Genomic DNA, 24054 nt, shown 5'->3' with positions numbered 1-24054 from the left:
GCAAAATAACACCAATCATCACAAAGAAGAAGAAAAGGGTGTTCATATGTCTTTTCTACTTTCTCCCCTTGAGCATCTCCTGTGAACATGATCTGCTGGATGAGACACTCCAAAGAGCTTATTTTGTCAGAGTCTCCCTCTACCTGTGTTTTGGATTTTTCTTGCTTCCCCTTTGAGGCTGAGGTATTTGAGGTGATCAGACAGCCAGGAGGTGTGGGAATGGTTCATGAGTAGCCCCCAGCTTCGTAGTTCAGCTGTCCTGAGGACTACCGTCAGGAGGGACTTATTCAAGAGTTCTGCAGTACAGATGGAATTGGGTTTCTCATAGCTGGTCTGTATGTGTTTGTTGACAGACCTTCAATGGTACTTGAATGAAGTTGTCAGTCCTGTTGTAATTTATAGGCTGCATCACCCAGACAGAAGAGTTTCATATCACTTTGCTACCATGGACTATCTGGAGGTTGTTCTATGGGGCTGGTACTCATTTCAGAATCTTTTACCTTTTACAGGTTTTCCTTTTTAAGTTAATCATTAAGATTTTGGTGGAGATAGAGCAGAAGGTCTTCTTTGCTGAATCTAAGATTCTTCTACTGAGACCATATACAATGTTGAGATCTCTCTAAGATTTCTGTCCACATATCAGTCTCACTCTGTCTTACTATGTACCATCCTTGCAGTGCCACAGTTTTAATTCAGTCTGTTTTCTATGACCTCTTGAGAATAATGTTTGCAAGTTAAAAAGTGCTGACTAAGGACAAATGAGAAATGCAAAAGTGAAAATACTCGGGTTTTAAGGAAGATTTCTTTAAAACTTCTGTCAGCATTGCTTGCACGTGTGCTCATTTCTGATAAACATTCAAAGGCTCAAATTTTTTTGTGCTAGTAGATGTGAAAAATAGATGTCAGAGTTGCATGACTACTTGCCATAAACTAAGTGTGCACACACACACTTCATCTGGAGGTGCTCATACACTCCTCTTGTCAGAAAATAGAATAAATAATGATCAGAATAATACCTAGAGGTAGTGATTTCTATCTGTAGATGTGTCAGGAGCTTGCAAATGGGATGGAGTTCCTCAGTGAAGTGACTGGTTTGGTAGTCAGAGCTTCCATCTCTCTAGCTAACCTGCAGAGCCAAGTGAGGATGCAGATTTGATTATTTTCTCTTCTGTCCTTGACTGCACCTTTTAAAAGTAGTCACTCACCCTTTCATTTACTTCTCAGGGCATGAAGTTATCCATCACCACCTAGCACATGCTGCTGTCAATCCAGGCTGTGCATGTGTGCTTACTGATGTGTATTTTTCTCTCTGCCTCTCTTCCTCCTTGTCTTGCTGTTTTACTTTAGATCACCTCTGCTTCTGCCTTTGGTGCTCCTTACTGCAGGTGATCTCTCCTCCCCTGCATCTATTCTGGGCTGGCTGGAGGTCTCATGCAGCAAGGTTTCTTGCAGAACAGATATGGTGCATTTGGCTTTTCGGTACCTCTCCCACTCGTGCTTTTCAGGCTGAAAAATGTGTAGTTCCAAGTCCTCTCTGTTCTTTTCTGTGAGGGTTTTCTACCTGGCAGCCCCCAGAATGAATGTGCAGAGATGCAGGACATGAGAGGATTATAAGGCCAGTGTCCCATTTCCCTTCAAGGTGGAAAATAACAATGGGCTTTACAATACCTCTTGAGGTGGACTTGATAGTGGCTTTAAGAAATGAAGTTTAGTCAGAAGGGGCCAGATCAAAGTGTCTAAAGTAACAAATACTAGAAAAGTTCTGCAGGGAATACCTTTTCATTGTGTTTCTCAGTAAATCAACATAGAGCCATTCAGGAAAAAATTAGCCAATACAATGTTCAAGCACTTCATACACTTTTAATTAAACCACAAGGCCGCAACAGGGTCAGGCTTCAGCTCCCCACAGCCCTGTCCAGCTGCAGCCCCTGCCCAACTGGGCCCACTTGCAGGCCCACAGCCTGCCCTGGCTGCAGCCTGGCCACAGCTTTGGAGCCGTGTTCAATACCTGGTGCTGGGGCAGTGGGATGAGCCCTGGGAGGCTTGTGGCCCTTCCAGTGCCCTGACACATCCTACACTGTGTTGTGTGGGCACTGTTGGACCCTGTCAACTGTGTCCCACTTCACTTATGTGGTTTCTCTTAAGCACTGTGCAGCCTATACCACCACTTGCCTCAGCCAATAAAATTTTTGAAGTGGATGATTCCCTCCCAATACACTGCTTTTATCCATAGCAAGAGTCTTAATGCCTGACAGGATATAGAACGGGTTGCGGAGATTGCAAATGCAGTACTTGGACTAGTAAGTCATTTTACCAGTGCTGTTTCTCTTAAAAGTGATCATTGTTAGAAATCATTGATCTTTTCCTTGTCCTCTTAGTCCAACAATATCACAGCTCCAAAATGGGAAGCCTTGCTGTGTGAGCAGAGATACACAGATCAATATCTTTTCTCAAAGCAGCAAATGAAAATGAGTGGTACAAAGGTAGCCTTCCACAGCCCTGTTAGCAGGAACAGCTTGAAGGCAAGCATCAAATGGCATGGCAGCTGAAATAAAAATAAGCGAATATAGATGTTTTTTGCACCACTCTCTCTTGGTTTGGAGTTTATGGATTATTATTTTCAAGATAATTGCGACTTTTCCTTCACGTATTTCTGAAGTTTCAGGAGAGAGGGAGGCAAGACCTTGGCGAAGGCGAGTAGAAGGTGAATAGAAAGGTGAATAGAAATTTGTGTGGAAGTGGCTGTACATCACAGTGCTGGGTACATCCATTTCAGAAAGGCAGCTAGTCAGAAGAGACTGAGGGGATCCATGCTTTTGTCAGCACATGCTCCTGTTCATACTAAAACTGCAGGCTAGAATGTCTTTGCTCTGGATTTACAAGCTGTTGTATTGTACTGTGCAACAACCAAAGTCCCTAATACTAAAATCCATTAACTAAAGTACAGCTAGGGCGAATTTGGTTTCAGATCTCCTAATGATGAGGTATTTGTGCTAGAATTGCTGTATCCAGTGAGGATTTTTTATTTTTATTTTTTATTTTTTTTGTACCACACAGGAGAGAGAAATTGTGGACAAACTCAATTTTGCCCTTCTTTTTATCCAAAAAAGAAAAAGAAAGGAAGGAAGGAAGGTAAGGAAGGAAAGAAAGAGAAGAAAAGAAGGAGGGGGAGAAACTTTTCAGAGCAAAGAGTTAAAAAGCATTGGTGTGCTGACATCCATCTCTTCATTGTTTCCTGTTGTGGCTAAGGGGAGGTGGATTTTCCCCACGTAGTGAACCTTTTGGATCTTTCCAATTTTGATGGCAAGGTCAAATTCCCAGCCCAGCTGCTGTGTGCACTCATGAGGTATGGCTGGGCTGCTGCTCAGGTGCTGCTTGATGGCCTTGCGAGTGCACGACCTGGCTGTGGTTCGGGTCCAAGGAATCCAGTAGGAAGCCTCCACAGTGAGGACTGAACAAGGCAAGGCTGCCTGCATATTAACCTCTTCCCCACAAACACCAAGAAGGTCTCCTAACACTCTCCTTCCCAAACCTCCACCACTTTTCCTCTTTCTTTGATTTTTCAGCTAAAAATAGGGTGACAGAGGGACTGTGGGGTAAGCAGCTGGAGTAGAGCGGAGCCAGTTGCCATAGAAACCAATGAGCCACTTAGCAGCACTTGCCTTGCTTCTTCGCTTGCTGATTTTTTTTCCTTCTGGTGCATGGAGGGGTAGCATGGGGGGAGACAGAGGACCCTTGCTCACTGCTCTTGGCCACTGGTCTGCCACCAGCGCCTCACAAGTGAGGCAAGAGAAAGGGTGAGGATGGCCATCATGCAGACAAAGAGTTTGGATGTGAACATGTGTACACGCACTGAGAGCTTCCCCTTCACCCTGGCGTCTGGTTTTCCTCCCATGCTTCTTATCACTTGGATGGTGCCCCAAGTATTCAGAGAGCTCTCCAGTCTGCTGTTATCCTGCCTTGTCCATAAAGACATCCTGGTGGCAAACAGTTGTCAAAGCAGGATTTTCTGCATTTAACCATATGTTTTGTTACACTCCAGGCTTGAATGATTATACAGTAAAGGGGAGCTGAATGTGAGAGCTAGGAGTGGAAAATGTTGCTCTCATCTCAGGTCTTCATTCCATCATGAAAAATTAACATTTGGGTGATTATTTAAAAGAGTTATCCAACCTACTTTTTGTTCACAGGGGGTGAAAGTTGCTTTAAATTCACTGCGTATGCATTTCTCAGTGGGGAAAACCTACTTCCTTGAAAGATCTGAGGTGCTAAATGGGATACTTGAAATGTATTAAACTACAATTTGGTTACACCTGATATTGGTTTGCATTACCTGCTGTTTGGTCTGTTTTTCTCCTTTTTTTTCTTTTCTTTCTTCCTCCCCCACCCCCCCATGACTGAAGACGTACACTGTCAAGTAGCACATACTTCACTAAGTTTATTTTTAAACTTAGAAAATATTATCACCAGAAAAAAAAAGTATTGAATTGGCAGCTCTTTAGAGAATGAAATCTTCTTTTCATCCCTGCTGTGGCAGAGCCAGTTTTGGTAAAACGTTCCTACTCTGTTCTTTGTCAGTTTGCTCCAAGTGTGGCTTCCTTGTAAACCAGGTCATACTAAAAAGCTCCAGCTGCTCACACCTGCATGCAAACCCCAGCTGTCTGCTTGCAGGTGCTATTTTCTTTCGCATGCTTTGTTACGTGGAATTAGTAGTAGCAAAGACAGTCTTGGTAATGGGTGTTGCCAAAACAGTAAAGCTGTAAGCAATTTGCCAGCAGAATCGTATCTGGTGAAGGTTGCTGATACAGAGCTGCTTCTTCAGGTTGCAGGTTACAAGCAGTTATGAATGCTGTGAGGGAAAGTCTATGAGCCAGAAATCATGGTAAATAAAACTGACAGCTGCTGCTTCAAGTTGAGTGGATAGTTGATGGGAAAAGTGGAAAGTGTTCCTCTTGCTGATCTGAAAATGGCTTCCTCTGTTCATTGTTTTTAACATGCATGTTGGAGTAACCAATAATAAATGACATTGCGGGGCATTGTATGTTGGGAAGTATAAATGTTAAATAATGAATCCTCATAAAATACTTGTAAAATCAAATGAATAGTTTCACTTCTGCTTACTAGAGGACAGAGAAGGTGTGCATGACAGAGCTAGAGCTGGAGTGGTTTTACTAATGTGTCACACCAGGGCCATTCGTTTAGTCACCCATGCTTCTCTCCTTGTTGCAGAGTACAGGGTCTCTGCAGTCATCTTGTGTGCGATTAACATCCTTTCAGCTTTTAACTGAGACTACAGTGCAAAATTTGGACCTGAATTTAAAAGTGGTTCCCAGATTTAGGCAGCTTGATCCAGGTTTGATGGTGGCCCATTTTTCTGTGTGATGTATAACAGCATCCAAGTGTCTTCTCTTGTATATTGTTATGTTTCTTAATTTCATGGTGTGTTTTCTTTGTTTGTTGTAGTAGCCTGAAGTCATGCATCAAAACTCTAACTGAATTCATGAAAACATACCAAAGGCGAGCTTCACTGGCTAATTAAATCTTCTCTGTTGCACATTGGCATGACAAATATAGATTTTAAACAAAACATAATTTGCTATTATAGAGCTGTTCCTATTCTATTCACCTGATGTTATCAGAAGGCTCTGGCCTAGGAGGTAGGATGTGCTCAATGCGATGCAGAAGGAGCAAAAATCTCGGGCAGGTGGGGGCAGAAATAAAGGGGTATTTGTACACAGAGGAATTCCTATACAGTAGGAGAAAGAGGTGAAGATTACAAAGCAAATACTTCCATCAGCAGGATTAGAAGCTGTATGTCTTCTGTTCTCTTTAGGATATGTTCAGAGCTGCAGCTTGTTGGCTGCAGAAAGCAAATGGGATTTAGAAGGAGAGCTGAGCCCTATAGCAACAGCTTGTGGTGGAGGGGAACAGAGAACTGTCGAGCATGCTGAACATCAACAACAGATGGGCTTTTGTACAAAACATGGTACCACGGTTAGAATGGGAAGGAAAAATGATGGCTTTCCATCTCAGTCACAGAGCATGCAGGAGGAATAGATGTGTTTCTTGATGGTTTGAACTGAAAGTGGGGTTCATCTAGTGTCGCCTTCCTCTTTTCCCTGTTTCCTAAGGAAACCTTTTCGCTTTCTCTCTGCTTCTTGTAGGAAACTGGCCCACGAGTAAATGCTATTCCCAGCTTCAAATGGAATGAAATTTTGGTGGAATCTAACTCCTAATGCTACTCACTACCACCACTGTAATGATTTAATACCCATTCTTTGCGGTTCACAGGGTGACATTTGCCATGAATCCTACTGTCTGGAAGCACTGATGAAGAAGATGCCAGTAGATGCCAGGTAAGCAGAAGAAAGTAGTGACAGGGAAAGAAGTGGCTGGATTCACTGCAGGAACTAGCTCTGAGATGGCCTTGCCACATATGCTATGAACAAAACTCATGCATTTTTCCATTGGCTTTGTCTCAGTTCCGATGGAAAATTCCCTACCTTCCACAGCACATGTAGTTTCCAGAGGAATCCTAATACAAAATATCGTATCCTTTTCATTGATGACATTGAGGTTATATTGAGTTTGTGTTGCACAGCACCCCTGTTTTTTACATAGAATGAATTTTTTTTGCACTGGTTGCAGTTCATTGCTGAACCAGGTGACAGGGATGGCAATGAGAGAGCTGATGCTAAGGTGGAGTTCAGCCACTTCCATACAGGGGCTGGGAAACTTCAGGTTCATTTAGGTGATTTGTCCACTTAGATGAACCCAGGATAGCTACTGTTTCTGTTTTAATTAGGATTATATGCCAGTATGCAACAAAGTTTTTATGCCTTTCTAACAAGTGCTGAAGTGTCGCAGAGCTGGCTGAGATAGGAAACTGGAAGAGAATAGAACAGGATGCTTCCATGCTGTCTGCAGATTCAGGAGGACAGCATTGCATCAGACTGAATCTGTTCGTTATTTTAAGGTTTCCTTAAGGCTCTAAGAGTAGAATGTTATTCCCTGAACAATGCAAGATCTTGCAGCTTAAGAAGAAATACTGCAGCATAAAATGTATTCCATGGGAAATTCTGCTGTGGGAAATGGGGGGCCTTGAAAGAAACCCTCCCACCTTGAGGAGAAACTGAATCCCAGAAAAGCGGATGGATTCAATGTTATTAAGCACTAGGGGAATGAGTTCAACTCCATTGCCCTTTTCGGTGAGATTGCAGCTGACAGTTCAGGCAGGAGGATATGTGCAGTGAGTAACGTGAAGTGGGATAATGCATGCAGAACACTATGTGCTGGGAGACTTACATACGGCTCTTGCTCAAAATAGTGTCTTCAGACATAGACTGTGGAGCGTGTGCATAATGGCTTTTTGCTGAGATTTTTGTAACGTATGATTTTTGATGTGAAGTAGAGGCTTCACTTCTGCATAAAACTGTAGCTGCCATTGCAGACTGTTGGGCATGTTCAGTGCACGACATTCTGGTGTTACTGTGTGTGTACACTAATAATACCTAGATGCATTTCTGAAATGATTGAGATTTTCCCTTCATTCCAATCTAGTGTAATGACAGTTCCTCTCTGAAGTGTTAATCTCGACTGCCCCACACTTCAGTGCAAAGGATCTGATTAATTATTTGTATAAAGGTAGCAAATACACTTTCTCCCATCTCTTCTTCCCTCACTCGGATAACTCAGGCATAATGTCTTTGTGGTTTTTCCTGAGGTCTGCCAGAATCCTTTGTCACTGGGATGAAGCACAGGTATTTGCAGTTGTGCTTCAGAACCAAAGGAGATCTTTGGGCCTTCTCACTTTCACAAACAAAAGAGAACCTGTCTGCTTTCTTTTATTCCTTTTTCTAGGCTGATAACTCTGGGTATTGTTCACTGTCAGCACTAACAGAAAATGAATAAACTTAAAATATGAGTCCTTTCAGCAGCTGAGCAGAGAATTTTAGAATGAGAGCCCTTTCTCAAATTTACTTACTGAAAACCATTCAGAGCTTACTGGACTGCTCTCTGTTCTCTGCAGTGCTGTGAATCATGACACGAAGACACTATGTAAATACAAGATATTATTATTAGCTCTGTCCCGTGTTCAAGCCGGCTGCTAACAGCAACTGTCCTCTCCTTTCATTGAGGTACTTGTGAGATCTGTCAGTCATGGCTATGTCAGCAGCACAAGGGGGGGAGGGTGCAAGTACGTTTATTTTTACTGACAAGCGTATTTGCTAATGAGAGAGGAGTCCATTACTAGAGAGGGAGCCTGTGCGAGTTGGTGACTGAGTCAATTTGTTACCAAGCTCTGGCTTTAGTGCCAAGCATTACTTGTGAGAACTGAAAATCATCATTCCTCCACCCCAGCTCCCCTCTGCCTAGCCTCTTACATTCACTTCTGATATTAACAGGAGATCACAGCTGCTGGGAAGATACAATTTTACAAATGGATGTTGTCTGATGTCAACCTTTCCTCCTCCCCTCCCCAAGCATCTGACATTTCTCAACCAAGCGGACAGATGATAGAGCAAAACTGGGATTATTTCTTTATGTTCATAATAATAATGACTTATTTTCAAAGTGCTTTCACTCAGTAAGGAGGGGGAATAGAATAGCATTTATCCAGCTTGCATTCTCCCACCTCATCTGCTGTTTTTTTTTTTCCTGATGAACAGTATCCTCCTTTTTCCATTCGACCTCCTCCTCTTTTTTCTTCCTTTCTGTATTTCTGGTCCCCTGCACACACTGTTGGTCTAGAGATGGCCCCCCACCTGACATCTGACACAACCATCACCTAATTTGCTCTAGAAACTACCCTTCTGCTTTCCAGTCTCTTTTCCTGAATGGAACCTTTTCCCGACCCAGCCTACTTCCTGTGAGATGCCTGGCAAATATCTTGCTGCCTGGGGAGACACGCTTCATTCTCACTGGAAACAGTAGAGCAGTGGCTACTCTTGGTGTAAGCTATGACTGCTGTCTGCAAAGGAGAGAGAAATGGCAGCTCTCATACTGAGAGCTGAGCCTTCTTCCTCACTACTGCTTAAAGCAGCTGAAACCTCATTTTGCACAAGGTGGGACATCAGGACCATTAAAAAGGGAGAAATTGTGACAATCTCCATAGTGTTGGAAGGGATATGGGGCTGTTGGGCAGACAGAATCTTTCAGCTGCAGTCTTTCAGAGATGTGCTCATCCAGAGCTGTCTCCAATGGCAGAGCGCTCCCTGCAGATACACCACACAGCTCCTGCTTCGTCTCCTCATGCTGCTTGTCCTGCTGCTGGCCGGGATGTTTCTGTGGGGTGAAGGCTGATGTGGTGTCAATACAGGCAGGGGAATGGATGTGTCCTGTACAGCCAGTAGTGTCAATTCTACCTCCAGAAAAGACCTTGTTTTTACATCATAAAATCACAGAATATCCTGTGTTGGAGGGGACTCGTAAGGATCATTGAGTCCAACTCCTGGCTCTGCACAGCATCACCCAAAAATTGGATGGTGTGACTAAGAGCATTGTCCAGATAGATTCTCTTTGAACTTTGGCAAGCTCAGAGGTTCTCTGAAGAACCTGTCAGTGGAACTAGGTAAGGGTAAGTGTCAGGTATGGACCCATCCCCAAAACATAAAAATTCTCAGGTATCTACTCTCTTTATCCACTGCAATACCTTTCTCCAGCTTAGATCAGCTCTTCTTCAGTGAAGCAATTCATGTGTGATTCATGACCTGATTTTTGCATGCTCTCCTTATTTCACAGCCTCTTGGCAGCGCCTTGCCTGCACGCCTGGCAGGTCTGCGTGGAAAAGGTCTCCTCATCTCCTCATGCTATTTGTCTTTGATCTGGGTCTGTGCTCCCTTACCTCTCTGGCCAGGTCATGGCACTCAACCATGCCCTTGGTTTTACTGAACAGATGGCTACTGTTTTTTGTAGGTTCTGAAAAAGAATGGAAACCTGTGTTTTTAACCTAGGAGAAAGGGCAGCTGACCTCCTGCCCACAGAGAGTGGAGGGAGCAGATGTTCTGCACAGTGCTCCTCCCTTGTCACCTTCAGGGAAAATGGGTTGATTTTGCTTCACTCATATTTTGCACTGTAAAACCAGGCTTGGAAAGGAGAAAAGGTGGGACTCTAAACTTTTTTCCCCTGGGTAAGAAAGAAACAGGAAAGCTTGAATGCTTCCGTAGTTGCATTTATTTTTAATCCTGTTATGTTGCGCATTATTTCACTGTAACTCACGTGGTGGGTTGCATTGGGGGTAGAAGAGCAGAAAAGAATCTCAGCAGGGGTGCCAAGGAGTAGAGAAGTGGGGAATACTATCTTATGGGCCATATCCCATGAGCCAGGACAACATGAGGAAATGTGGGCTGGAAAAGAGAATAATTCACTGCAGATGTGGAAGAGCTTGGAGGGAAAATGACCAACACTTGTGGGCGAGAGCTGGATTTTTTTCATCTCTGAGTGGCCACAGTCACAGCAGGGATGATCCAAAGTCACCACCCGTTTTCATGAATGCTGCTGTTTTAGGGAATGTCACGTGTGAAAGAGATGGGAATAGGCAGTTCAAACACAGTGGCATTTCCAGAAGAAAAAAAAAAAAAAACACAAAAAAACAAGAACAACAAAAACAACAAAACAAAAATAAAATATTTTAATGTCTTTTTGGGACTTATGCTCTTAAATTTATTCACAGTTCTGATCCTCAGAATGCCCCATCTGTAAATTCCAGCCCACTCCACTTTCTGTACAAAAGGAAAAGCTGTCAAACAAGAGGTTAAACAGTTTGCACCTAGATCCAGGATGAGGCAAAATTTCTTGCTCAGGTTCCATTTCTTGACTGTCTACTAGACCATAGCCTGCTTCCCTCCCTTTCTTCATCTTCAACTCCTTGCTTTCTTCTACTAATCTACCCAGTTAGTGTGAAATCCTCCTCCACTGTTGGTTGAGCCACATAAGAACAGCTTTCTTGCTTTTCTGTCTCAACTAATCGCTTTTTAAAACATTTCAGCTGAAAGTGCATCTTCATAGCCTACGCTCTTGAATTTTTCTCTTCCTCTGCAATTATTTACCCCTCAAAAGTGGTTTTATTTAGCTGCAGTATGTACATTAAATATGAAAACGTGGTTGACTTTTTTAGAATAGTTATTATTATTGGATGATTTCAGATTGCATGATGAACATGAAGTAAATAAATTTTGCAAAGTAGGTAGGCAGTGTCAAGTGCCAAAGGTCGCTTTAATATTTCTTATTAGCATCTGGCTGTAGGTGTCACAATCTTTGAGGGTAAAGGGTGCAGAATAAAGTTAAGCTGCAATTTGTGTTGGAGTTTCCAGGTCTTTGTCTTTATTTTGTAGGTTCCTTAGGTCCTGTATGTCATTTGCTTTGTTCCCAGCATAGCTTATGACACAGCCCAGGAGGTAAGCTTGGTGAGGCAGTGGGAAAACTCATATCCTGTGGAAGGGATTAAACAATATTTTGTGCTTACCAAGGTAGAGGACTACAGGAAAAAAAAAGCACATTTCAGACTCAGAGAGTATGCCTTCAAAATTCGAGACAGTCAAAAAACTTTCTCAGTTAAGCTTGACCTAAAGCTTGCTTGATCTATAATTTAGATCAGGTTTCAGGCAGTCTAAGCCACTTTTGCTGAGTGAGTTCAGCCTCACGTGCAACAGGCTTTGTAATGGAGTTGACAGGAAAATGGTGTACATCTGATCTCTGGGACAGTATAGCTGATTCTGGGATCAGTTTAGCAGTTGAATTTTGAGAAAAAGATTTGCTTTCCCTGCTCTGATGGGACAACATCCTCCAATTGCAGGACAGGCATTGTTTGTCCTAAGCATACTGTTTTCCCCAGGGTTTCTTGTTTGCTGTCCTATCCAGTCTTCACCCAGAGCCAGTTATGGACTGTGCATGATATTTCCATTCATGTGTTTGTGTAATGTCTATTTATTTTATATGTCATTGATTTTATTTTATTATTTTATTTTATTTTATTTTATTTTATTTTATTTTATTTTATTTTAACAGTTCTGCACACTTTTCAATGTTTCAGTTCATAAGACAGAAAGATTTGAACCCTGCCATTATTTGGTAGTTTGGAAGAGAGATGCCTGAGAAGGATATGACAGAGATATATGAGGTTCACAGAGAGGGGTAGGAAGTGACTGTATTCATATGAAAAGTAGGAATTCTCAGTAAAACATTCATCCAGAACCAAAAAAGAGGCACTTACTTTCTTGAGATGGTGCATGTATAAACCAGCGGATCCACAGGACAGTGCATAGAGCAAAATTATAAATAGTTCTGAGAGCTTCTTGACACATTTATGGGGGGGAAAAAAGGACATTAAGATCTATTAAACACTGACGCAGATGTGATCTTTGGCTCAGGAAATCTCTCAGCCATGGATAGCTGGCTGCTGGGAGAGTACAGTGGGAGAAGGATCACTGTGTATTTGCACTGTCTTTCCCTAATCCACTACAGTTTCCTGTTACAGTCCTAGCACTGGGCTATGTGATCCTTAGGGTTCAGACTCAGACATATGCTGTGGTAGTTAGAAATATTTATTTAAGAGAATAAAAGCAACTTGTTGTGAGTCAAGTAAAAAATTGGTGTTTAACTTCATCAGTACAGGGTGTTTTTTTTCTTCTCTATCTTGTCAGAATTTGTTCCTGTATATGATCAAGGGACAACAACAACAGCTCTGAAGTTAGGACAGTCAATAATCGTTTGGAAGAAATGTTAACATATCTTGATTAAATATTAATGTTATGAGTCATAGGGATTCTTGGATATTGGGGAGGGCTTAATTTGCAGTGGAACCTCTTGAGGGGATTATGGATTAAGGATAAAATATCCAGTATGTGTCTGAGCAATGCCTGGTACAAGGGTTGTTCCTAAAATGTTGATCCCTGATGTAAGGGCTGTGTTTTAGCATCTTTTTAACTGGATGAAGCAGAGAACTCCTGGCAGCTCAACTATTGCAAAAGTTTCATTTTCTTTAACTGTTGTATGCATATCTGTAAGCTTAACAATCCTATTTTTAATATATGAATTGTAGCAAGTAAATACGCTATATCTTTAGTTTTATCTTCGTCTCCTTGTCTGCAGTTAGAAGTGCCTTCAGGGAACTTTGAATTCTAGAGACTATTCCCAAGACAACAATGAATCAGATACCACTATAGTGTTTTCAAACCTTTTCTTTATGCTTTCTGGGCTATTGTACCAGAAGTGCTAAGTCACGGCCTGAAACAGTGATTGAGCACCTGGTGGGCAATCAGGGCCAGCCTAGGGGAGCTCAGCTCCATGCAATGCACCTGAGTGGCTGGAAGAGGTGGAGCCAGGATTCACCCCTTTTCAGACTTCAAGTAAGAGTTGGCAGTGGAGGTAAGGGTAGTTTGTTGGAGATCCTGGCAAACCTGAGTCCTTCAAAAGATAAGCAGCTTGTTTGTTTGTTTGTTTCCTTTTGATTCTGTATCCACAAATGCTGAAATTGGGTTTGTCCTTATTTGCTGCAGCTAAAGACTTTGCCACCCTGCTACTATCACTGTATTTTCCATCGCATTATTATGCTACAGTTGGTATGAGAGTTAGTGAAACAAGATGTCAATATGGAAAAGCTGTTTTCCATCAAGAAGGTTCATTGTTGATGACAAATTTTAGCATAAAGTAAACCAGTGAGATCCATTTCTACACCTTAAGGCTCTTTCATGAGTTTGCAAATGCAGGCTAAGCATGTTTTGAAATGCACTGGTGGCAAATCTTAGAGAGAATAATTGGAGGTGAGAGGGCATAGAGTTCCTCTTAGCTATCTCTGACTTCTGTGGTATTTTTAATTATTTTTTTTAACCATAACCAGCAAAACTCTTCATTCCTTATAGTTAGCAAAGTCTTTTGTTTGAATGCAAGGGTATCAGTGTTGGTGTAATTGGAGATCAGGACAGTAGAGGTCTGGTATATGGAGAGGCAGATTTTTTAACTACTTCTGATGTTTCTAATGGCTGTTTAATTAGAAGGATGGAATATGTCCCAGAAGTAACACTTTATGAATCCTGATGACCTGAATGTACAGAGGTGCCAGGGGAAAATCAAGAGTTGCATACACTGCATACTTCAACTCATTGTCTTCCTATCTGAACTCCTTCCAGCTTTTATCTTTTTTGCCTTCCTCCATGTTCACCATCAAAAGGGCTAGTCTGCCCGACAAGTGGTTGTGTCTGACATGATACCCAGCTGCCCTCTCCCTTCCCTTTTCCATGCAATATATACTAAACAGATTCTCCTTATTGTTCTCCAGTAACTAAGCAACCATGAAATGTCAGCCTGGCCTAAATAAATATAAAAGGATACATATCTTTGAAATATATTTTTATAGATGTATGTATAGTTATATATGTATATGGTCATCTAAGCAAGTTTACTTGTTTATCTGTGAAATCTATCTATCTGTGACAATAGTTTGCACTTCCACCTGTGATCTTGAAGCTTTTTGTTTAAGCATACCCATGCTCTAATGACGGAAATACTATCACTGCACCCAAGTGACAGGTAAGTAAGCTGTGGTATAAAGAAATAAAGTGACATTTCAAGGTCACAGAAAGACTCAGCTGGAAATGCAGGAACAGCTTCTGGAAAAATGTGTACATGAAAATCCTGTAACGGATTCAAGTCCTTCACCCCATTACTGTTTCCAGTACTGCAAGCAGCAGGTTGGCATCTCCCTGTCTTTTCTCTACCCATCTGCTCCTTTATTTCCTCTCTCATTTTGCTCACTCACTGCATATCTCTTGTCCCCTCACATTTTCCTTCTTGTTCCCGGTGACTCTTCCCCTTCAGATGATGTACCCATATGAAGTAAAAGGGCCTTTTTCTTAGGTCCTCTCTGGCTCACTCCTCTTCCTTCATTGATATAACTTCTTTCTGCTTGTTTGCTCTCTCACCACCTTTCACATGTATATACAAAACTTAGGCAGCTGCCTAAGTGGTCATTCCAAGTGACAATGGTGGTGTCTCCTGAATGCTGGGAATGCATGCAGGTAGCAGGGAAGAGGATTCTGCAAGCTACAAATTCTTTTCTATGAGAATAAGCAACATGAGAATAATCTGGGGATGGGGAAAGAAAAGACACTGAGTTCTGTTGCTTATGTTTCATAAACTCCTCCTCAACTTCCAGAAGATGAGGATTCCTGGAAGTTTCTCCTGTATGAAATGCATCTGTGCAGATCTTTGTTATAAGTGAGTCATGAATCCTTGCTTCAGCAAAGTAGGACTAGAGGCTTGATTAAGCCTAGAGGCTTAATGAAACAATAATTTAGATGCTGTTCAAGACTTGGGGCAAAAATGAAGTCAGGAAAACATGAGGTATAAGTGGATATCTGGAGTTCTTTATTGCTCACCAAGGGAAGGATTAGTGTTTCACAGGTTGAGGATCACTGTGGTGTGTTGATCAGTACTGAGAGCTGGTCTAAACTGGAGTCTAAGTGTCAAGGAATTCACTTTTTTCTAAGTAATGTGCACTTGATGAACTACAGCAAGAGAAAGTGTCCTGAGTTTCAGTTGAAGATGCATTTATGAAGTAAAGATATTTGCTTTAGCATCACAACTACAACAGCTTTTCCTTTGTAAATTTTGTGGGCTTAAAGAGGAGTAGGAGGAAAAGAGCTGCAGCAGAGCTGGAGGCAAAAAGGGCAGGAACAGCTCCATTAAAACATTAAAAGTTCCATCCTGACTACCATGTTGTTAGCATGGCTCTGGCACAGCTTTACCATGTGCCAACTCACAGACAAAACCTGATTGGTGATGCCTTTGTCCATAGACTGGTCCCAGGGGATGAAAGAGTAGAAGAGTGCCTACAGGGATATGAGCCACACTGTGCCTCTTGTCTTGCAAATAGGACCTGGTCCGTTTTAGCTACTGAGCCAGCTGGTTGCTAGGAGCAGAGGGCCAGAGTGGGTGTAGAAATATTTTCTTCTAAGATCACAAAGGAAGGCAGTTGAGCCACATCCCTGACTTGGCCAGTCAGACTAGGTCACTAAATGATGTTAAATTGCTCAAAAAGAGAAGTAATGGCTTTTAAATGATGTTTCCTCTTTTGTCTTCTGCGAGGGAAGATTCAGGGCAGCTGGTGTTGTAGCTTCATCTACCAGGAAGCAGCGAGTCAAGCTCTGCTGTCAGTCACAGATGGTGTAATTAATTCTTCTAGGTAGTGTAATTAGTCTGTCCTATCAGCTACATATTTTCTCAGTCAAAATTATTCTAAAGCTAATAATACATAAAACAGAAAACAAAAAAGCAACTCAAAAAAAAGGGGAAGCAATAATGGGAGGAGAAGGGATTAGAACAAAATTTACCAGTGTATAATTTTTTCTTGTTGTACATTTCCTCTTCCCTTCAGCTTCAAACACAATTCTGAACAACTGGTGAATGTAGCAAGCAGAATGAATACAAATTGGCTTACTTTAAATAGCAGTGTGTAGGACTTAGCCAAAGTCTGCTTTCAGATGCTGAGGCGCGATAAGGCACAGATCCTGCAACAAAACTCTGTGCGAGCATTGTGTCAGGGCTGTGCTTCTGCACTGTGACATGCCTGCAGGTTTGGGGTACAGGAATTCTGCAGGAGGTGCATGTCTACCAGTGGCTGTTATTCATTCAGCAAGATCTGCTGGTTGGGTTGCTGGTGCATGGGGTGTCTCTGCCGCTGAGCAGAGAAGGGGCACCCTGAATCAGGAACAGGTTTGGGATTTGGTTCCCAGCTGGGTTATTTGGGGTGGAGTCCATAGAGAAGTGTCATGGCCACCCATAGGTGGGAGACTGTAACCCAGAAAAACCCCTGTGGGCTTGTCTCTTTCTTGGCTCAACACTAAAGCAGAGCAGCTTGCTCAAACAGAGTTCTTTTTTCTTGCAACCCAAACCAGTCCAAAATGAATCTGCTGTGGGAATTTTCTTGGGGCTCAAACTGGAGAGTAGAGCCCAGAAACAGGGGTGAAACCTTCCTCCATCGTAACATAAATTGCTTCCCAAGCAGGGTGGGGAAAGGAGGTGACAACTGGCCAGAACAAGCTGGAAATGGTGTCCATGGGGACCTGCAGTGGGCACAGCCTGTTGTCATGCAGTGATATGCTACCCCTGAGATGTTCTGATCCCACAGACTTGTGGTGACCTGATGGGGACGGGAAGGAATGGTTTTGGGGATGGAGATGCAGTAATGTAGCTGGCCCCTATTGGGTGGACAGCATTGTGGATGACTGAGAAGGACCTCTGTGAGCAGGGCATGTCTGGCTTTCCACAGAAGAAGAAAGGGGAGTGAGCATGCTTGCAAAGAAGACTGGTGCTGAGAACATTAAGCTATTTTGGGCAGAAAAGGAGAAGATTCAAAGCAGACTGCACGAGTCAGCCTGGGTAATGAAAGATTTCTGAACATAGTTAATCTCTCTAATCACTTTTATGTGAGCTCTTTGGGGCTGGACAGGCTCTAGAAGGTCCCATGGTGGTCCTGGCTCGATTACATAGACCAGCACATGTTACCTTGGAGCATCCTGTGCTCACAGTTCTTCTGGCCTGGGGCAGTCCCATGGTGCCTGCATAATTCAGTCTTGCTGCAGAATGACCCTACTGCAAATGGAGAGGGGGAGCTGGCAGAGAGTGTAGAGAGCCTGTTTCCCTGGAGATAGTTATCTCTTTCTAAGAGTGGATTTAGCCCAGATGGGAAAAAAAAATGCTGAGCGGGAACAAAGTCCTTTTTTTAGAGCATGTGGAGGCACAGTCTTCCCTACTGCTGACCCCTGAATCTCTAAAGGCACCTTCTCTGGGAAGAGATGGTGGGGCAGCTCAGTTCCTCTGGTCCTGAGCCTGACACCAGCTGTGATTGCTGCCATACTCCATGTCCTGGGAAAGGGTGCAGTGCTCTGGCCCCTGATGGGGGCTGTCCCCTGGGAAGCGTTTGGTGCCACATCTTCCCATCCTTCCACATCTTCAATTCAGCTGGCAGAAGATCAGCCATGGAGATGCTCACTTGCAGTACCTCTGTATGCAGAACAAGGGCAGCATCATGGCTACTCTCTGTGCCCTGTATTAAGAGGCTTTTTTTGTGTGTGTTGAGCTCATACTCAGCAAATGGCAATGCCTTTTGGTCACTATCGAGCTGATATGGAACTCCTGGCACACAGGCTGAAGCACACAAGCCCGTACATCCTCAGCATGGCTTGAGGGAGAGCGGGATGTGTCCCTCATTCCATGAGACATGGTCATGGTCTCCCAGGAAGGATTAAGTATAGAAAGAACTTAGCTACTTGCAAACTGGTCTTTGTCCTTTAGACACTCAAGTAGCTCTTGGCACCATACTGGGGTAATCTCCCTGACAATTTAGTTTTTATCTTTCTCATTAGATTGTGCTTCCGTATCTTTCCCTCCTCCCTCCCCCCCCCCCCCAATCTATCTGTCTCTCTTGTTGCTAGGTAAAAAACTCAGAGCAACCGCAATGGAAGCTGACTCACGGCCTATACATGGGAGATGGAAAAACTAAGTATTGCCAAAGTGAGCTGCCCTGGCTGCATGGACAGCCTTTAATTGTCCTGGGCAACCCTAGCTGAGGCCCCCACCCACACACTGACTCTGCTCCTTGCCATGGGAGCATTTATATAGCCTCAGTCAGTTTCTGTGCTTCAGCTATTTTGTGAACAGGTCAGTTCTTAGCTTTTCTGGGCAATACTGGAGACATCAGTAATGCTTACTTGGGCTTTTCTTTTGTTAGGCTGCCCAAACTAAGGGAGTGTAAGTACATCAGGTCAGCTGGGGAGTGGTCAAGTTTGATAATCTTTGTAGGTCCTTTCCAAATGAACTATTCTGTATGAGAATGTAGTTGTAAGGAGAAAGGTTGATGCTTCTGCTAATTTTTAATTTTTCTTCTCTTATGGTAGTGACTAGAAAACTTTCTGCAGCAACCTGCATGAGATTCCACTTTAGGCCATGTTTCTCTGACAACACAGTTGTTTCCAAGGTGAGTGAGAAGCACACACTGAGTACAATGGTGCACAACATACTGGGCTCAGGACACTGAGATGCTGAATGATTCTAAGGAGATGTGTGTAGGTGTGGGGGTTCATAGTCAAGAGAAGTGGAATTTAAAACACTTCTCAGATTTCTCTTGTTCTACTTGAAAATGTGCAATGACTAGTGGTGCTCAGGTTAATTTTCATTCCCACTGTTACAGTAGACCTGATCATCAATTAGGCTGGTATGGCAATTTCTCTCATTGGTATGTAATAGAAGACTTTTAGGATGCTGGATTTCATGTAACCCTGGAGGCTGATGTGACAACTAACCACCAGCTCTGGAGCTGTAAGCCTGACTTGGAAGGTATCTGAGAACATGCAGGGGCAGATAACTCTCCATTGTAGCTTTCTACTCCTGCTTCTGTTATCCGAATGCTAAGGATACTTCAAATTCATGCTCTTAAATCTTCCTAGAGTACTGAAACAAAGGCTTGATATGGAGGTAGGTTAGTTTGGTATAGTAATTGCCTGAGCTCTCCTCAGGATTGTGAGAGGAGAAACCAATTTATAAATGTAACTGTCTGAGTTTGTAATGACTGCTCATTGCACAGTACAGGAGCTTGTTACATGCAGTTGAAGCAGCTGGGGTAGAATGAAAAGGATTTGCACCAGGGTTGAAAATGGTCTGCTTTAGGTTCTTGCCTTAGTTTAGGTAGAGTGTGGTTGAAGTGGCTGGAATATTCTTGTATTACATAGTGGCTAGAGTTTAGTGCTGGGAGTATGGTCGAAAAGCAGAGCTATTGAAGAGGAGAAAGGCAATTCACTGTATGTACAGTGCAGAGATCTTCACTTAGATATACTGCACAGAATGTTTTCTTTGTAGTGCCCAGGGTCCCTGGAGCTCCCATACACTGGCTACAGTTTCTGACCAGACCTTGAGTGCTGCTAGTTGTGTTGACGAGCTCAGAAACTGTTCCCTGCGATGAAAAGAAACTTCAAATTGGTTCTCCCATGAGGCTGGTGTGAGATCTGGCGATATCTTCACATTTTACATTAATAAAGTGGAGTCTGTTCCCTTCTTACTTATATGTATACTATGCTATATGAAAACAGTAGATATTTTTAACGTTTCAATAGCTTTTATCAGAAGAAAATGGAAACAGCACTTCTTAAATGTATTTTATCTCTATGGCAGTTCCATAAATTCAGATCTGTGCCAGTTTGTTGCAGTCTATTTTCTCCTCAGTGAGCATCTGCTTAACAGTTCAGTGCAGATACAGAGGGATGGGAACATTCTAGCACACACCTAACTCCACCTCGTGGCATGGCAGAAGTTACTTAGGTCACTAATTCATTTTTCTAGCATAAATACTTTGGTCAAGCAGAATGTTTTGTCAACCAAACATGAGGTTTGTGCTCTCTTTCCCCTTTGTGTGCAGGAGTACTGAGAAAAATGTGTTGTATTAGATGTATATAAATTTTGTATACTTTACCCTTATCTATTTATATAGGTATTGTGTTGTAACATAACCTAACTGCTATGACCTGTTGTAATAAGCTGCAGTGCAACAGGTCCCAAGACCTTCTGGTCCTGTCTTCCCCTCCTTCTTTCTCCCCATTTACCTTGGGATTACGATTATTTTTATGGATTATTCAGTCTCAAAACAAGGAACAGATCTTAACATCAAATGGAAAATAAGTGCAAGACTGAAAATGAAGTGCTTTTGTCTAAGTTTATGGTATTGTTTAAGAAATACCACTTTGGTTAAACAGAGCATGGAAACGAATATAATTATCTATGTTCTAGACTGGAAAGAGTGCTGTGAGGAGGGAGGAGGAGGAAGGCTTCCTGCTCCAGCAAAGGCAGGAGCATATATTCTATAGCAGAAGATCCGTCTGTGCTTCTGAGTGACACCCAGTCAGCCAAAGACACTTGTACATGGTGCAAAATGAGGGCAAAATGTCTTAAACTATAAGACAGAAAAAAGATGCCTAATTAATCCTGTGCTTTCTCCCTTTGTTCTCCTTAGAAAGGAAGATGGTTTGGAAACAGTTCCCTGTCAACTGGCCTTGTCCAAATAGTGCTTCTTAAAGGGAAGAGTCTGCTTGGATTGGTCCTGCTGCAGGGCTGGGACACCACTGAAGGGACATCTTCAGTCACTGGGCTCATTCTGACACTCCAACAGGCCTACACAGGTACATGTGTGGCCTTCAATAGATAACACCCTATTTTTAGCATGAATAACTATATACTCATGTGGATGTCTGAAGAGCTGAAGCCTGCATACATGGTAGAGAAACAGGGATATGTCCAAAGAAGTTGTTTTTCTATGAGATGGCCAGACTTCCAGTTGGAAAAGCATATAAAGAAGTATACTGTTATCTTCAACATGCGTTTCGGATAAGATTTCAAAGTTCTTCTCAAGATTTCTATCTTTGTGCCATGCCCTCTGTTCAGTGACCTGAGCTAGCTGCTCCTTCCCATTGCAGCGACACAGCATTGTACTTGCCAGCAGAAGGTCTGGCAACTGGAAATCCACGATGAGGCAGAGCAATATCACATGGGGAACTTTATAACTGTTCTTGGCAGCACTGAGGGCAAACAGGCCAAGGTTTTCTGCTGTACCTTGTTCTTTTTTCTTTTTTTCCTTCTCTTCCTTAAGCCTTACCTTTTGTCTGTAGTTTTTGCTCCCAATCCTCCTTACAGCAAGAGGAAGTGTATTCAGGTTTCAAATCTACCCATCCTCCCATCTTAGCAGTTTTTCTTCCTGTAAGACAAGCAAGTGCCACTGCCCCAACACTGATGCAGTCCTTGGAGAGGACTGTCCCTGCCAGGACACCCTCCTCTAGATTCTGGGGGAGCACTGGCTTAGCACTGCCTATGCTGTTGGCTTCTTTTAGGCATATGAGACTCTTGGAATGGCTTTCCATGCCCACTGCCCTGTGGTGCAGACCCTGTCCCTGACCCCCAGCTGCCCCTCCCCTGGCACAGCTCCATGCCGTTCCCTTGGGCCCTGTCACACAGAGCAGAGCTCAGCGCTGCCCCTCCGCTCCCTGTGAGGAGCTGCAGCCGCCATCAGGCCTCCATCAGCTCCTCTGCTCTGGGTGAGCAAACACAGGGACCTCAGCAGCTCCTAGTATGTTTTGCTTCACCATCTTTGTAGCCCACTGGCAATGCTGTGTCTGATGCACCCCAGGGTACAGCTGGCCTTCCTGGATGTCTGGGCACACTGCTAACACATATCCAAATTGCTCTCAACTGAGAGTTCCCTGAAATCTTCCAGCATGGCTGCTCTCCAGCCTCTCATCCTTTAGTCTGTGCGTAAATCCAGGCTTGTTCCATCCCAGGTGCATAATTTGGCACTTGCTCTTGTTAAACTTCATGTGGTTGGTGACTGTCCAGCTCTTTAATTTGTCAAGATCTCTCTGTTCCTGAGGGAGTTAAGAGCTTCTTCCAGTTTAGTGTCTCCTGCAAGCTTACTTAATATATCTTTAAGTTATTTATTTATTTTTTTCAAGCCATTGATGAAAATATTTAAGAGAACTGGTCCTGAATTGGCAGAAGCCCTCATGTCAGAGCAGAAGCTCTCAGGACAGCTGTTTTGGACACAGAGATCCCTCTGGGAGCCAGGGACCAGTTCTAGTAGGTGTGCTGCAAGAAGCTTTGAGGAGGGAAACATCATCGCACACATTAAGCCCTTGAATAGCACTTGCTCTGCACAGGCTTGTACTGTGAAATAGTGCAGGGCTCCCATGGGAGGCATGTGGAAATCTGGCATCAGTGGCTGAGGCTCTTTTTCTCTTACAGCATGAGAAGTCTTGGTTCCTTGCGTACCTGTGACCTTGGTCTGGCACAGAGTGAATACCAAGTAAGGAGCAGCTTAGTGCTCAGAAGTGTAGCTAGCGAGCTACAGCTGTCTTAGATCACCTTCCTACAAGATCTACAGATTGCAAGGCAGTAATGGGGGTGTGGAGGGGAGAGGATTTAGTCAGCTGATGAGCCTGGCTTTTCTGTCTCTTTTAAGAAAGCGGATTTATTGGTATTAAACATGTCTCTCTTAAAGTGGGTGATTTAAAATGGAAATTGCCTTTGAAAGGGGATTTCCTATTAACTAGCTGAGAAGGAAAAATAGGATAATACCATCATTCCCATACAGCACCCATAGATGAGTTGATGGAACAGCATGATCTGGTTAACTGTTGTTTCTCCAGAAATTATAGCTTCTTTGTAAGAGTAAGAATTGAGCCTTGCCTAAATTCTTCCTCAAGGAATGGTTGTATGGATAGTTTTAAGAAGTTAATTTTATGGAAGAAGCACCTGTCTTACTGGGCTCTTTGTAGTCTAAGGCGAAAACTCATTAAATATGAATTCTGAGATCAGGGACCTAGTTCTTCCACTTGAGGCCAGGTGAAGAGAGAGACACTAGAAGACTGGACTAACAATTTATGTGTTATCAAGTAGTGAATGCTAATCAAAACTTGGATTAGTGAAAGATTTTACTGACAAAAAGAAAGCCTTGTCTATGCGTGAACTTGCACTAATTTAATGAAGGTTGGCCCAAATAACAATTTCATTAGATCTGTGCAGCCATTTCACATAAAAGAAATGATTTACTTATTTGAACCTTTTCAAATCACTCCATTTAAATCTATACAGTGGTATGACCACACCACCACTGGAGGTGGATATATATGGGCAGGGTCTGAACAGACCAAATCCAGAATTTCTGTCAACAGAGTACTACCACACTTGGGCTGATTAATGGCAGGGTACAGACACATTAGTACTATATGCCACCATTTGGATATTTGTAATATTAAATGTACTGTGTTGTGGGCATACCTTGTCAGTCCTGTTACTCAGTTTTAGGACCTGGTCCCTTTCCCAGGTTCAGGATCAGGATATGAAGCAACATGCAATGGAAAGAAATGACCCTCTAATCAGGATGAAACATCTTTGCTTTTCTTGAGTGTGAGCAAACAACATACCTCTTGACATCCCCATTTCCTCATTGCCCTCCCTGGTTGTGCAGATTCCTCTCAATGCTTGTCCCAGGGAGGTTTTGGTCTCCTCCTCAGAGCCTCA

General features: G+C 43.0%; 1 long non-coding RNA gene across 1 annotated transcript; it reads left to right on the top strand.

The window, feature by feature from the left end:
* Positions 1 to 18566: 18566 nt before the first annotated feature.
* Positions 18567 to 21405, top strand: LOC146762383 (uncharacterized). Its single transcript, XR_014942309.1, has 3 exons — positions 18567 to 18657; positions 18894 to 18973; positions 20999 to 21405. It is a non-coding gene; the product is annotated as an uncharacterized LOC146762383 (long non-coding RNA).
* The last annotated feature ends 2649 nt before the right edge of the window (positions 21406 to 24054 follow it).

This window comes from Coturnix japonica, chromosome 1, assembly GCF_054131305.1.
Source record: "Coturnix japonica strain WE chromosome 1, WE-NBRP24, whole genome shotgun sequence".
Taxonomy (NCBI): Eukaryota; Metazoa; Chordata; class Aves; order Galliformes; family Phasianidae; genus Coturnix; species Coturnix japonica.
Note: the sequence above shows the minus strand (reverse complement) of the source record. Positions and strands in the feature narration are given on the sequence as shown.